The following is a 15,941-nucleotide window of genomic DNA, read 5'->3' as shown; positions in this document are numbered from 1 at the left end:
GAATGAAACCAATCAGAGATGATTGACTTGTAGGCATACTATCCTAAATTTCATGAGCATTATATGGTCAAATAGCAAATACATTTTGTATTTAACTTTCACAGATACTGAACGAGCCCCTCCTTGAGGAACTGCATATTCTAGATTTTCCAGTTTTTAAGCAACATGCTTTCATATAGTAAGTATGGAAACTTAATCTGAAGAATTTATGTTTTCCTCTTGACATTCCCCTCTTCTTTTGGTTAATAATGATAACAAAGTTGATATTTGTTCCACATTAGAGGATATTAAAATGTTTAACAATCAAACATTATTTGAAATGCATTGGTTTGATAATTTAAAATGTTTAATCTTATTACAAAGATTAACTAATAAAGCTCAGAAGCCTCTTACAATGGAGATTAATAGTTAAATCAAACTTCTATACTTGTAGTTGTAACTTGTAGTGTGTATGCTGATTTCATTAACCAACACTTGTAGTGTATGCTGACTTTATTTGATTTGTGATATTAATTTTCAGATACAGATGGACTCTGACAGAGATACCACAATGGATTGTGGTATAATATATATATAATTGTGTGTAGATTGTTTTGAGGAAGGGTCTAACATCACCCACCTTTTCCAGAAGGGTAACGTTAGATTTGTTATATTTGTACATCGTGACCAAATTTGGTTCATATATGCAATAGGAGATTGCGGGGGGTCTAACATCACCTACCCAGCAGGGTAAGTTGTTAGATTTGATGTTTTTGCAATGTCCTGACATGACACTATATTGTGACCAAATTTGGTCCATGTATGAGATGGGTTGAAATAACCCGTTTTTAGGGGGGGGCACTTTGCGGGGGGTCTAACATCACCTTTCCAGCAGGGTAAGTTGTTAGATTTGATGTTTTTGTAATGTCCTAACATGACACTATATTGTGACCAAATTTGGTCCATGTATGAGATGGGTTGAAATAACCCATTATTGGGGGGTACTTTGCGGGGGGTCTAACATCACCTTTCCAGCAGGGTAAGTTGTTAGATTTGACATTTTTGTAATGTCCTGACATGACACTATATTGTAACCAAATTTGGTCCATGTATGAGATGGGTTGAAATAACCCATTATTGGGGTCATTTTAGGGGGGTCTGGTGACTAGTTCCAGCAGGGGGGGTCAATCTTACATACTTTTTTTTACTCAGCTTGATACCCCCAACAACTCTAGGGGGTCAAACCTTTTGTATGCTATGGGTTGAAATAGAGTGTAGTAGGCTCTCTGACTAAAGAGAGAGTTGGGATGAGTCTCTAGAAGTTGGTCCATATTATCAGACAGCGAGATGTAGATGGAGTCATCACTGTTTGGTGGATGGCACAACACACATATGTACAAGAGGTGGGAGCGAAGGGGAAGCCGTAGCCAGAGGTATTCCTGGGGTTGAGGTGGAGAGAGTGCAGTGCAGGGCGTGTGAGGAAGAGAGTTTTTGATAAAGATAGCAACCCCACCTCCAGGACAAGGCTCAGGTCTATCATACCGGAGGAGGGAGTAACCCGGGAGAGATACTAAGGAATCAGAGACATCATGAAGGAGGAAAGTTTCTGTTGAGCAGATCACGTCTGGTTTGTCAGAAGCAACCTGTATGGAGAGATCAGTTAAGTTTGAACGAAGGCCCCGGATGTTTGAGGTCCATACCATTAATGAAGAGGAAGGGGGAGTATCGGATACAGGGAGCATTAACATCGGGAGCATTAACACCAGATGAGAAAGAAAATAAATAAATGATTAATTAATGAAAATAAATAAATAATACTCATTAAAAAAAAAAAATTAATCAATTGGGTAATAGAATACACAAACCACCACCATTTCATCTGAATCTGTAAATTTAAAAAAAATTAATTAAGTCATTCATCGAATAATTAAATAATTAAAAGATCAATTAATTAATAGAAAAAAAAAAATACCCTTTACAGCCAAACCACTTGGTCATTGTCATGTCCAAATATCAGCTTCCTAGCTCAAAAGGTGCATGAGATATTGCCCAGAGGAGAAATAAAATAAATAAATAATTAATAATGAAAATAAATAAATAATAATCATAAAAAATTAAATAATTAATCAATTCGCTAATAGAACACATAAACCACCACCATTTCATCAGAATGTGTAACTTTAAAAAAAAAATTTTTTTACTCATTCATCGAATAATTAAACAATTCATCGATTAATTGATTCATTGATTAATCAATAAATCTAAGAAAAAGGGTTTGCAGCCAAATCACTTGGTCATTGGAAGTCCAAATATCACCTTCCTAACTCAAAAGGTGCCTGAGATAATGGCCAGAAGAGAAAGGAAATGTCTACGTACTTAATTAATCGCTAATAATTAAATAACTCATCAATTCATTGATTAATGAAAAAACAAAAAATACTCTTTTTGAGAAAGTACTTGCTCACTATTGTGCCTAAATTTCAGCTTCCTAGCTCAAAGGATGGCTGAGATATTGCCCAGACAAACAAGAAAACAAGAAAGAAAACAAGAAAACAAACAAACAACCAGAGTGAAAACTGAGTACTCCCTTTCAGCGTGTGTCATTGCCGAGCCCCTTTGGTGCCCGGCAATGACGATATGCAGCACCTGGAGATGGCATAGGAAAGGAGCGGTGTACAACAACCAGAGTAAAAACTGAGTACTCCCTTTCAGCATGCGTTATTACTGAGCCCCCTTCTGTGCCCATCAATTACGTTATGCAGCGCCTAGAGATAGCATAGGAAAGGAGCGGTGTACAATATCTCACTCGGCTCTGCACATTCGCAATCGGGTCTGTTCAGAACCAAGGTACTGCGAAACTACAATTTCATTTTTTTGAATTCACATTCTGATCCATGTTCAAAATATAACATTCAATTGAAATTAAGTTCGTAAACTGATGGTTGTAGACACACAGACAGACAAACTCAACCAACTGCTTAATACCGCTCATCGCTTAATGCATGCACGGTAAAAAAGTTTTTTAAATAGAACAACTCCATGCAACATCCTTAATGACACGGGCTTTTCAAGATAATTTTTGAGGATTACTTGAGAGCTTTCCAAACTATATCACAGGAAACATACTTGTGGAATGAAGTAGGGGCTCAACATTCGAGACATTGTCATGGAAAGTGTAGAACCGGATGTTGCTATTGCAGCTCCAATAAGGCATGAATTATCCATTCCAGTTTCATGTTCCAAGAAGCTCACAGCTGAGTCTAAGGTGTTTGCGATTCTAAAGCAGGAATCATAAATCACATATCCAAGTGTAACATTTTGGAGCAGGTCGGGATCTTTGTTAATTTCTTTGATGGCAAACACCATTCCCATTGTCCACCGAAGCACTCTTGGGTTAAAACTGAAAATACAATCAGACATTTCCACAAGACTTATTTCTATGGTGTAGACTGCAGACAGTTCATACAGACAATTAGTTCCTTGGACTTCATGGTGGAGTTTCTGCTTTGACATGCACTGTCAGCTGTGGGATCTTTTGTAGAAGAATCACTTTAAATATACGAGCAACGGTACCTGCCCTACGGGCGAGGCTTCAATTGTGAGGCCCAAATGAAAAGGTAAAATATCAGAAATTGAAGGCTTTTTTTATTATTAAACGATTCATATAAACATCCGTTAAATCATATCACACGCAAATCATCAAAATCTAAACAGTATCTTACTATAATTCACCAAATGTCCCACATTCCACACATCCACACAATCACGTGTATGGATGTTACGTGTGTGTGCCGTGTGTGTGGATGCTACGCACGGGTGGGAGGCCAAAAGCAAACAGGCAATGCAGATACGGCGAATGCTAAAGCATGAAACCAATAAATTTCACATTCCTGGAGCACCTTCAGTCGCACGTCAGACATGGACACCAAGTTCGTGAAGGACTTCCATGAAAAACGTAACTGTCCGTGAACAAACGAGTACGTTCACGTATAGAAACATCGATCGTGGGTCCGTGGTGAATCTGCATATGGCGATCCGCGAAGTTCACGTTCAGAAAGTAGAAACCATCACGGCATGTCATGATTCACTTGAACTCGATATCTGTTTTTTAAATCCAAACAACATAACTCCAATTAATCACAAAATAAACTTTTAACAACATTGTTAATGTTTCCTTCATTGTAAAAACTACCAAATGAACAGTTAGAAGGAATTTGAACTGGATAGGATTTACGGCCTTGGCAAGATCGATGGAGACAGTGATCTGTTAGCGTATTCACCGCCCAACTAGCTACGTGGAATTCTCTCATGTAGAGATTAAACTCACACCGTTTGAACTTTGGCCGAGGTCATTATTTACTTTTAATGATGCTGATATACGAATGATGTTTAATGATGTTTATATTGGTTTTGGGTCGTCCTTTCCGCATATCTCGTGGGATTGTAAGTTGGATAGACGGCGGTGATGGCGGCGAGGGGGTTGGAATTCTCTCAAGCAGGGATTCAACACCCACAATGGTACCCGCCGCCCTATGGGCGGGGCTTCAATTGGGAGGCCTGAAATATCAGAAATTGAAGGCTTTTTTTCTTTTAAACGATTTATATAAACATCCGTTCAATCTCGTTCGGTGCAGCCGTTTGTGCGGCACCCGGGAAAATAACGTCATGCGGGAGCAAGTATCAGCAGGATGTGGATGTCACTACGATCGTGATGATCATGATCATGAATCGTGATCGATAATCGTGCTCACAATCGCTATGTCGTATGTACTACCGATACGTGTTTCCTTCAGTTGAAATGCGTTAGATTTCTACCAAGCAGGGATTCAACCCGTGTCCTTATAAAAGGTCTTTGTCCGAGGTCACCGAGTCCGATCGAGTCTGTGCAGCGATTGGTGCAGCCGTTTGTGCAGCACCCGGGAAAACAACATCGTCACAATGAGAACAATGAACGTTATGCAAACGAGAATGTTATGCATGAGTCCAAACACAAGAATGCTGGAGACTAAAGCTGAAATTGGGAAAACTAAATAGCCTATTTTACTCGTGGAGATCCCAGGATTACCCACCCAAAATATCTTTGCGATCGGTTCAGCAGTTTTTACGGTACCTTCGAACAGACAGACAGACAGACAGATGGACGGACATTTGGTGAATTCTAGTAAGATATATATACAGCTGTGGCCAAAAATATTGGCACCCTTGCACCTTTTTCAAAGAATGCACCATTTCTTCTAGAAAATTGCGGAAATTAAAAAATATTTTGTTATCCACATATGTATTTATATGGTTTTCAGTTGAACAAAACAAAAAAAGCTGAAAAAATTACTAAATCCTATTACTAGCTTATTCCGCAAAGAAATCCTAAAATGGTCTGGACAATTTTATTGGCACCTTTTCGAAGTTGTTAGAAATAATTAGATTTCAAACAGTGATTCTCCTTCACTTTGGAATTGAAGTCACCTGTGGTGAATTGAAGGTGCCTGCAATATAAAAATCACTCATTCAACCAGTTTGAATGGAGAAAAGGAATCACTATTGTTTTGTGTCAATGTGTGTACCACAATGAGCATGGAGAAAATAAAGAAAACCAGAGAATTGTCTGAGGAGGTCAGACACAAGATTGTAGCCAAGCATGGGCAAACTCTAGGCTACAAGTCCATCTCCAGAGACCTTGATGTTCCTGTGTCCACCGTACGCAATGGTATGAGGAAGATTAAGGCCCATGGCACTGTCGCCAACCTTGCAAGAGAAAACTTGATCGAAGATTACAGCGAAGGATTGTCCGAATGATGGAGAAAGCACCTTGATCAACTGCTACGGAAGATTCAAGCTGACCTTCAGACACAAGGTACGACAGTTTCAACTCGCACCATCCATCGCCAACTCAATGAAAGGGGGTTCTATCGTAGGAGACCCAGGAAGACCCCACTACTGAGAAAGCCCGACTGGAGTTTTCCAAAACAATCCTGAACAAGCATTCTGAGTATTGCGCTGCAATACATGTCCCCTACCGGCAGTCTGACGTCCGGAAAACTGTTGTGGAAATTACAAAAGTTCAAAGTGCCATAACTTTGTCAAAAATGATCGAAACGTCGTGAAGTTCGAACTTGATCTGTAACTTATCATGAGGAAACCATGTACCAAGTTTGAAATCATTAGCATTATGAGTTTAGAAAAAAGTCCAGAAAACTGTTCTTTGCGTGATGGACTGACAGACTGACAGACTGACAGACGGAGGGACGGAGTGCAAACCTATAGTCCCCTCCGGTGTACACCGGTAGGGGACTAACAAGCCAAAATCCTTCAGGGAGAATGTACTGTGGACAGGAGAAACCAAGGTAGAGCTTTTTTGGAAAGCACATCATCTCTATGTTTACAGAAAACAAAACGAAGCCTTCAAAGAAAAGAACACCTTCCCTACAGTCAAACATGGAGGAGGTTCAGTGATGTTTTGGGGTTGCTGTGCTGCCTCTCCCAATGGGTGCCTTGAATGTGTGCATGCAATCATGAAATAAGGAGATTACCAAGGCATTTTGGAGTTTTGTTCAACCCAGTGTCAGAAAGCTGGGTCTCCGTCAAAGGTCATGGGTCTTGCAGCACGACAATGACCCCAACACACACTTCAAAAAGCACCCAGGAATGGTCCAAGACAAAATGCTGGTCTGTTCTGAAGTGTCCGGCAATGAGTCCAGATCTAAATCCCATTAAACTTCTGTGGGGAGATCTCAAAACCGCAGTTAGGAGAAGGCACCCTACAAATCTGGGAAAACTGGAGCAGTTGGCACAAGAAGAGTGGGCCAAACTGCCAGTGCAGAGGTGTAGGAAGCTCATTCATAGCTATAGGAAGCGCTTGACTGCAGTTATTTTGTCCAAAGGCTGTGCTCCCAAATATTAAGTCGAGGGTGTCAATAATTTTGTCAATGCCGTTTATTTATTATTTTTTATTTAAAATGATGTATTAAGTTCTGAATCAAAAACAAAGGTTCTGTAATATTAACAGCGAAATAAAGAATTGTGGAGACCAAATACTGTTGTCAATTTCAACATATTTTTTAGAGAAAATTGAGTGATTTGAAAAACGTCCAAGGGTACCAATATTTTTTGGCTACAACTGTATGTATATATGTATACAGACTTGGCATTTAATATGGAATTTTTTTTTTCTTGTCTTGGGTTTACTTGCTTAACTCAGTATATCAATCTGGCGAGTTTCTTTTACACTTTGGTGATTTATTTGTTAAAAGAACCATGTCACTGATTGTCTGTCGCAGCAAGAAGTCAACAACAGGATTATATCACAGGTGGCGTGGCAAAATGTACGGACAGGTGCATTTGATGATTGGCTTCACAGTCGGGTATACAAGGGTTGTTGCGTTCTGTATTAGTGGAAAACAACTGCTGCATGTCTCCAAAAGTTATTGCCACTTCCTCTGGAGATGGTCCATCAACTCGACAATGCTGTTTGTCATGGAGTGGTGGCTTTAAGAAATTACGGCATGAAACAGCATGCTATTGCTTGGCAGTATGGCATCAGTCAAGGTCAGGTGTCAAAAATCCTGAAACGAAATGCTCAGAGGGGTGTCCCTACTCCAATACCGAGGCCAGGACGTCCCCGTAGAACCACAAGGAGGGATGATCCCCAGCTGCACCGGTTAGTCCGCAGTGGCCGTACCAAGTCAGCTAATCGGCTTGGGGCTGAGTGGCATCAACTGACAAATGTGCCTGTATCCAGAAGGCTATTCAACCAACGACTGGTTCAAGCAGGCGATCGTGCCAGGCGTCCCCTGAGAAAGCCACGCCTGACCAGACAACACTGCCAGCGCCGATTGCAGTGGGCCAGAGAGCACCGTCAATGGCAGCCAGGACCCTGGAATCACGTAATCTTCAGTGACGAGTCTAGATTTCTGGTCTATCATCAAGATGGCCACGTCCGAGTGCGCAGACAAGTGCATGAAGCCTACAACAAAGATTGTATAGTGCCAAGAGTCCAAGCTGGAGGTGGTGGGGTGACCGTTTGGGCTGCTTTTCATGCAGGGGGCAAAACTGACCTGGTTGTTCTGAATGGAAACCTGAATCAGTTCAAGTACAGGGCCATTCTGGAAGAAACATTGCTTCCATTTGCTCGTGCAACCTTTCAAGGAGACTTTGTCTTCCAAGATAACAATGCACGGCCTCATCGTGCTCGCATGATCCAACACTTTCTTGCTGACCGTGGTGTAGAGCATATGGAGTGGCCTGCCATGTCCCCGGATATGGATCCGATAGAGAACTTGTGGGCAGAATTAATGCGTCAAATCGACCACTTGGACCAGCAGCCGACCTCTGTGCGTGAATTGCAGCAGGCTATTGTCACTGCATGGCAAGCGATTCCTGTCCAAACCTTGGCAAATCTCGTGAACAGCATGCCTCAATGTGTACGTGCTCTCCTGAATGCTCGTGGGGGTTACAAGAAGTACTGAACTGTAATTGTACTGTTCGTAATCCCAGTTGTAATTTAACTTTTGTTTTTGTTAAAAAACAAAATTGGCTAATGTTCAAAATAAAGAGATACTTCTGGAAAACCTACAGAAGTTTAACACAGTACTGTCCGTGAATTGAGTTCGATATCAGTTTACATCACTTTCAAGGATCAATTTATTTGTTTCGAAATGTCAAATGTGGTTTTTGTTTCTTTTAAAGGTCACATTAACAAAATCTAGAATAATTTCAACATAATTCCAATGAACTTTTGGTTCTAAGACATCTTGAAAAGTAAGTTCACCCCCAGAAAAAAAATATTCCATATTAAATGCCAAGTCTGTATATATACAGTCTATATATATATATATTGTTACGGACACGACTTATTAAGATGTTATGCTGGGCCGAGCGGAATGGCCGCCGTGTTCGCACAAGTTACCCGATTATACTCGAACGTTGGCCGAATCGCGCTACGCTAGATCAATGAAGGAAAGGACACAACGGCTGGGTTAAATGACACGACACCAGGGGTACAGTTCTCAAGACCTCCGGAGGAGGTTATAATATGGGTTTGCAGAACGTTTAGATTACACGGACAAGAGGTACAGCACAGAAAGGTGGGCACTTAGACACAGTCTTATCTTATTCACGACAGACCACAGACAAACGGGACAAGACTGACTCACACAGGGATTGATGGCAGGGGAGGGCAGGCAGTCGATGGCTCAAGGTGCACCTTGGCTCAGGGGCAGAATCGACCCGGTCCGGTCCAAAGAGGCGGGAGGTATCCAGCGCTTGGAGGTGGCGACTTCTCTCTCCAAGCTGGGGGCGCATCTGACGTCACCTCCGGTAAGTGGCTGCGTATATCCAGCGGGGAGTGACACGCCCTCGGCTCATTAGCTCCGCCCCAGATGGAATCGGTCCGCCGCTTCTTATTGGGTGCGGGGGGGTTACCGGGCTCCGCCCTTGACGAGGAGCTGACAGTCAGCCCCTGTGTGGTAACCCCGTCGGAGCACATGGTCAATGGCGGCTAACCAAGCCGGAGTGAGGACGCGCACTCCCCGCGCCGCTGTTGTTGTTGTTGGTGTTGTTGTTTCATGAGATGATGGGAGGATGCAGAGATGAGATTGTGGGGAGGTATTGGGAGGTCCTAAACTTACTACTGGTGCCATACAATCACATTCTGGTGCAACGAAGAGTCAGAATTAATGGAAACGAGTCCTTAACTGACATAGACTAAGAATAACTAGCAAGATGTCCTATAGTTGTCTACGTGAGATGCGGTGAACCTGGGCACGACATTTAATGGGGGAAAAAGGGGAAGGTCGGGGCTACAGAGTGTTGTTTACAGACAATGGGAGTAGGGAATGGGGGATTGGGGATAGTTGGGGAGTATTGGGGAAATAGGGGAATATTTACAAGCGGATATGGATGGAGGCCAAATCCCATATCCGCAACATTGCACCCTTCTCTACCTCGGGGTGTCCCGACCCGATAAATCTTTACCTACGTTAGTGTGGCACTCAGATGTAGTTCCCTCTACTATTAACTCTACCCTGAGTGCGACAGTTTTACAGATGTTCACAAATGAGTAAATATGTCCCCCTGCGACGTTGCACCCTTCTCCTCACAGAAACACACCCACAGGATAACCGAATCGCGGAAAGAATTCTCAAACTAAACATACAGCCGGTAGGGAGCATTATTTACACAAGACTACGCTGATATTTACACTACGATCCAGGACCTGTTTTTGGAGGAACACATGCAGATGTTATGCATAGAGAGAGCACGCATGCCAGCATCGATACACCAACCCACGAGTGCTCTGTGGCCTTACGGCCTTTAATAATGTGCAGAGCACCCCTTCCAAGCACCAAAAGCACCACCCCATAATGTACAGTCAGCACCATCCGGTGCACCAATAAAGTGTTCAATAATCACCGGTGGTGTCGCAGCCGGCCGATGTTCTGCCGCTGGTCTTGCCTTGGAGCCCACTTGGTGTTCTGGCTTCCTTCAAAAATAAAGAAAGGCGCCAACCGCGTCCATTTCTAAATTGTGGCCGTCAGGGGGGCCAACTATAAGTGGTTCACCTGTATGGCATAGGTGCCACGTTGACCCAGAGGTCCATCAACGGGTGGTGCTTGGCCGCAAAAGAACTGCGGTCCATGGTGGGCGGCCACAAAAATTGCGGTCCATATGGTGTATCGATCCAGGCAGCAAGCAGCGAAAGTACAGGCCCACAACTGCGGAGCCAGCACCTCTCTCTCCTCTCTCTCTGCCCCAAAGCCAGATCCTCGGAGGTGGGAGACAAAAGAAAAGACAAGTGAGTAAGGTGGTAAGGGCGCAAAAGTGCATGCAGTATAAGGTAATGCACACTGGGGGCACATGGGAACCAGGTGAGACAGGTACGTTCCTACCGTACGCCCCCCCCCCCCCCCACCAGGTAACCTACATTGCCCCTCCCTTACCCCTTACTGTATCCACAAAACACAACACTACCCATAAACATCTACTTTACACATCAAACAAACGTCCCTACTGTCTTCCCCGTTCCTCCCATAAACCAAATTCGTCTTCTCTCCCTCCTAACCAATCAAATTTGCCATTTCCAACTCTCATCAAAATTTGCCATCACCAATTCATCATCAGTCCCTCCTAAGGAGGGAGAGATGGAATCACCCCAATGTCTTATCCACGTCGTGATGCGTCTCACAAATCCAACAGCAATTCTCCCTTCCTGCAACACAAAACAAAGAAAACACAGGTGTGGAGTCATCATCATCACAGGTAAGTGGCTGCGTATGGTGCGACAGGTTCATCAATCCTAACTATTTCCTAAATGACTTTAACAACTTTACATTACCCGGGGTCTTTCCCTGCCAATCCATTGGCCAACTTACACTATGGGTTCTAAAAACCAATTCCCATTGACCAAACTGTGGTGCTTCTCAATTTGGGGTCTCACTCCCCCGATTCAACACTCGGTGCTCTCGCACAATTTCTGGGCTGTGACGTGTAGCTCTCCCAGCAGGTCTACCCACCTGCACACCTCCACCACTGTAGTTGCCACCCGAGCTTACCTGCTCCTCACCCTAACCTAACTAACTGGGGAAGGCCCTCTCGCACTCTCACCCCTCAGTGCCCTCTCTGGCACGGGCTGCCCGATCCACACCCGGGATCCTCAGGCACCCACTGACACTAACGGCTCCCAGAGCCCACCTGCGGCCTCACCTGGCCGACATCCTCACAGTGGTGGAGTGCCCAAACCAACTACACACACTAACAGGCTACACGCCCAGCCATTTCCACAACACTAATGCACCCATCCACAGACCATTCTTTCACCCGCACCACAGATGCCAATATCCAACCACAATTTACCTATACCCTCTACCTAACACTTACACTACCCGCCCCGGGTACTCGTGAAAAGGGGGTCCACTCTTCCCCCATCCACACCTTCGCACCATGCACACCACTCCGTACCACTTACTCCATGTATTCCACACACCTGTACTTGCACACCTGTGCTCTCATACTTGGTGCCGCCTGCACCCTTCTCTCCCCCAAGCGCATTCGCACTGATCCACAACACTCACTACTCATACACTGCTCCACACACCTGTTCAGTTGCACACCTGTGCAATCACACCTGTTCAATTCTCAACCACACGGCATCATCTCTTCTAACTACTCCCCTCTGAAACTTGTGCTTCCCAGTCGTCCCTTTAAACTATTGCGCTCCCACGTCATTATCATCCATACTAATCTACCTGCGTCCCCTCTACAGGTATCAGTCACTATCTAACCTTAACGTCACCTGATGTCATCTTCGCTAGATCCCTATCAATATCCTAACCCACCCGGGCTAGTTTTCACTGCCATACACCCCATAATCTATTGCGCATTTGCCCCACAATGGGAAGGGTGGCAGGGATGCCACCCTTACCCCCCGGGCCCATCGCTCATCAATCCCCCAGTCCTCTGGCACTAATAAGCCCCCCTTACCCACCGTCATACGGCGCGAGTGGGGCCTGGTGGGACCACCTCGTATGCGAGTCGTTGCCCGCCTGCCGGACCCCGTGCGTCGCCCCTTGCGGGGTCAGCGCGGGGCCGAACCGGCCGGGCCCCCACAGTACATTACCCCCAAGGGGCTCTCGTGCCTCCCCTGTCCCTCTAAAAACTACCCCTGTTGGTGTCGATGCATGGGTCACACTTCCGCAACCCGCTACCCATTCCATACCACCACAACCTTGCTCACCCACACCTCGCACCTCTCCCATCACCGGACCCTCTCGCTCGCACCCTCGTTCCATACCCTCCGGACCAGCCATACACCTCACTCTTGGCCTCTCACGAACATCCGGGTCTCTCTCGACCCCCATGCTTATTAAATCACCTGGCGCATCATACGCACGACCATATTGGTCACCACTTACACCGGGTCCTCTTCCTCTTCGCTTCTCCTCCATCACCTGCGAATCCCTCATCCGGTTAATGAGCACATCATCACGATCCAAACACAGACTTTGGACCAATTCTTTTATCTCCTCTTTTATCTCTTTCTTATCCCCTCTCCGTCGCTTTTTAATTTCGCTCACCCCTTCTTCCACTTCTTCTAATTTCTGCTTCACCTCTTTTATTTCCCGGTACGTCTCCTCAAGTTCGTCCTCTAAGGCTACCTTGACCGTTTCCATGTGCGTCCTCACCTGCCGGTCCGTCGTCTCCATTACCTCTATCACCTCGTCCAACCTCGTTGTCAGTCCCTCACGTACCATCTGACATTCCCTCTTCGTCGCTATCAAGTCATCTTTTAGTTCTTTCTGTGTCGCCTTTAACCCTCCTAATACCGCAGTGTTCCTTTGAACCTGCTCCGTTAGTCCTTTTTGTCCCTCCGTCAGCTGTTCCACCTCCTGCGTCAGGTCCTCTATGCCCCCTTGTAACTTTACAGTCCCCTTTCTCACCTCCTTCTCCATGTGCTCCTTACAGTGCCTCACCTCCTCGCGCACTCCTCTGACCTCCTCACTCACACCCCTTCTGATCTCTTCTCCCATCACTTGCATCTCCTGCCCAGATGCCACCCTCATCTGCTCCATTTCCTCCCTGTGAGCATCCAGTTTGGTTTCTACCCCCATTCTGACCCCCTCTATCTGCTGCCCCATTTGTTTAACTTCCCTTTCCGCTTGGTCCCTCATGTCCCTCAATTTGCCTTCCATCCTGTTTTCTAACCCCTCTAACCCATTTTTCACTCCCTCTATTTGATTCTCTTGAGCGGCCATTCTGTTTTCTACCCCCATTAACCCATTTTTCACCTCTTTTATCCCGTTGTCTAACCCCTCAAATTTGTCGTCTAACTTCCCAAATTTCTTGTCTAATCCCTTAAAATTATTGTCTAACCCCTCACCGGTACCCCTCGCTTCGTCCCTCATTACCCCCATTTGGCCCTCCAATCGCTCACCCTGAGCTACCATCCGGTTCCCCATTACCCCCATTTGGTTTCCCATTACCCCCATTTGGCTTCCCATTACCCCCATTTGGCCCTCCAATCGCTCACTCTGAGCATCCATCCGGTTCCCCATTACCCCCATCATTCTGCTTTCCATTTCTTCGCTATTCTTGTCCATAAGGGCCTTCATTTGTATAAAAAAAAGGTTCAAATCTACCAGCGGCGCTACTACGGTCGCGGGCGTGGACGCCGTGGCCATGTGCGAGGCGCCATTTTGCGTGCCCGTAACCTCGTGCGCGACGACGCTATTTTGCGACCCTGCCACCCTCACTGCTTCGCTCTCCTCATGTCCCTCATTTTGGTCCTGGATCGACCCTGCCTCACTCTCCTCTACCGGAACCCAGCCGTCTTGGTCTGCCATAGCGCGACTTTCAAAATTCGGGTTTTTTTTTTTTTTTTTGTAAAACACAATTAAATTTCGCCGTTATAAGTTCGAGCGCGTGAAACGCGCTCCGGGACCGATCCCACTTCCCGACACCAATTGTTACGGACACGACTTATTAAGATGTTATGCTGGGCCGAGCGGAATGGCCGCCGTGTTCGCACAAGTTACCCGATTATACTCGAACGTTGGCCGAATCGCGCTACGCTAGATCAATGAAGGAAAGGACACAACGGCTGGGTTAAATGACACGACACCAGGGGTACAGTTCTCAAGACCTCCGGAGGAGGTTATAATATGGGTTTGCAGAACGTTTAGATTACACGGACAAGAGGTACAGCACAGAAAGGTGGGCACTTAGACACGGTCTTATCTTATTCCCGACAGACCACAGACAAACGGGACAAGACTGACTCACACAGGGATTGATGGCAGGGGAGGGCAGGCAGTCGATGGCTCAAGGTGCACCTTGGCTCAGGGGCAGAATCGACCCGGTCCGGTCCAAAGAGGCGGGAGGTATCCAGCGCTTGGAGGTGGCGACTTCTCTCTCCAAGCTGGGGGCGCATCTGACGTCACCTCCGGTAAGTGGCTGCGTATATCCAGCGGGGAGTGACACGCCCTCAGCTCGTTAGCTCCGCCCCAGATGGAATCGGTCCGCCGCTTCTTATTGGGTGCGGGGGGGTTACCGGGCTCCGCCCTTGACGAGGAGCTGACAGTCAGCCCCTGTGTGGTAACCCCGTCGGAGCACATGGTCAATGGCGGCTAACCAAGCCGGAGTGAGGACGTGCACTCCCCGCGCCGCTGCTGTTGTTGTTGGTGTTGTTGTTTCATGAGATGATGGGAGGATGCGGAGATGAGATTGTGGGGAGGTATTGGGAGGTCCTAAACTTACTACTGGTGCCATACAATCACATTCTGGTGCAACGAAGAGTCAGAATTAATGGAAACGAGTCCTTAACTGACATAGACTAAGAATAACTAGCAAGATGTCCTATAGTTGTCTACGTGAGATGCGGTGAACCTGGGCACGACATTTAATGGGGGAAAAAGGGGAAGGTCGGGGCTACAGAGTGTTGTTTACAGACAATGGGACTAGGGAATGGGGGATTGGGGATAGTTGGGGAGTATTGGGGAAATAGGGGAATATTTACAAGCGGATATGGATGGAGGCCAAATCCCATATCCGCAACAATATATATATATATATCTATCTATAATTCCAGTAATCTCTGTGTGTGTGTGTGTGTGTATGTGTGTATGTCTGTGTGTTTGTCTGTGACCGCTGTTTCTCGACAACCACGGGTCCGATATACTTGAAACTTGCCAGGTATATTGCTGGGGACCCGAGGATGTGCCTTTTCAAGGTTTGAAATTAATCGGACAAGTAGTTACCGAGCTATGGCGATTTCTTTACCAAACACCGCAAGCCGTTCGCTTTGGACCAAACCATTTCATGTAAATAGAGGGGGGGGGTTCTGTGGTCGTTGCGAATGGACCAAACCATTCATGTAAATAGAGGGGGGGGGGGGGGGTTCTGTGGTCGTTACTGCCACGTGGTTTCAAAGTTTTTTTTTGTTGTTGTTGTTTGCACGCATGTTTTTTTGCACC

The 15,941-nt window shown here is 45.7% G+C and overlaps 1 long non-coding RNA gene across 1 annotated transcript in view; it reads right to left on the bottom strand.

Annotated features, from left to right (window-relative positions):
• The window catches only part of LOC144891355 (uncharacterized), a 316,637-nt gene extending 304,475 nt beyond the window's left edge, over window positions 1-12,162 (bottom strand). Inside the window, exon 1 of the long non-coding RNA XR_013622876.1 lies at window positions 12,153-12,162. This is a non-coding gene — a long non-coding RNA (uncharacterized LOC144891355). The remainder of the gene's footprint in view (window positions 1-12,152) is intronic.
• Between the last annotated feature and the right edge of the window lie 3,779 nt (window positions 12,163-15,941).

This window comes from Myxine glutinosa, chromosome 3 (assembly GCF_964187855.1).
Source record: "Myxine glutinosa chromosome 3, kmMyxGlut1.1, whole genome shotgun sequence".
Lineage (NCBI taxonomy): Eukaryota > Metazoa > Chordata > Myxini > Myxiniformes > Myxinidae > Myxine > Myxine glutinosa.
This window is presented reverse-complemented; position numbering and strand designations above follow the sequence as displayed.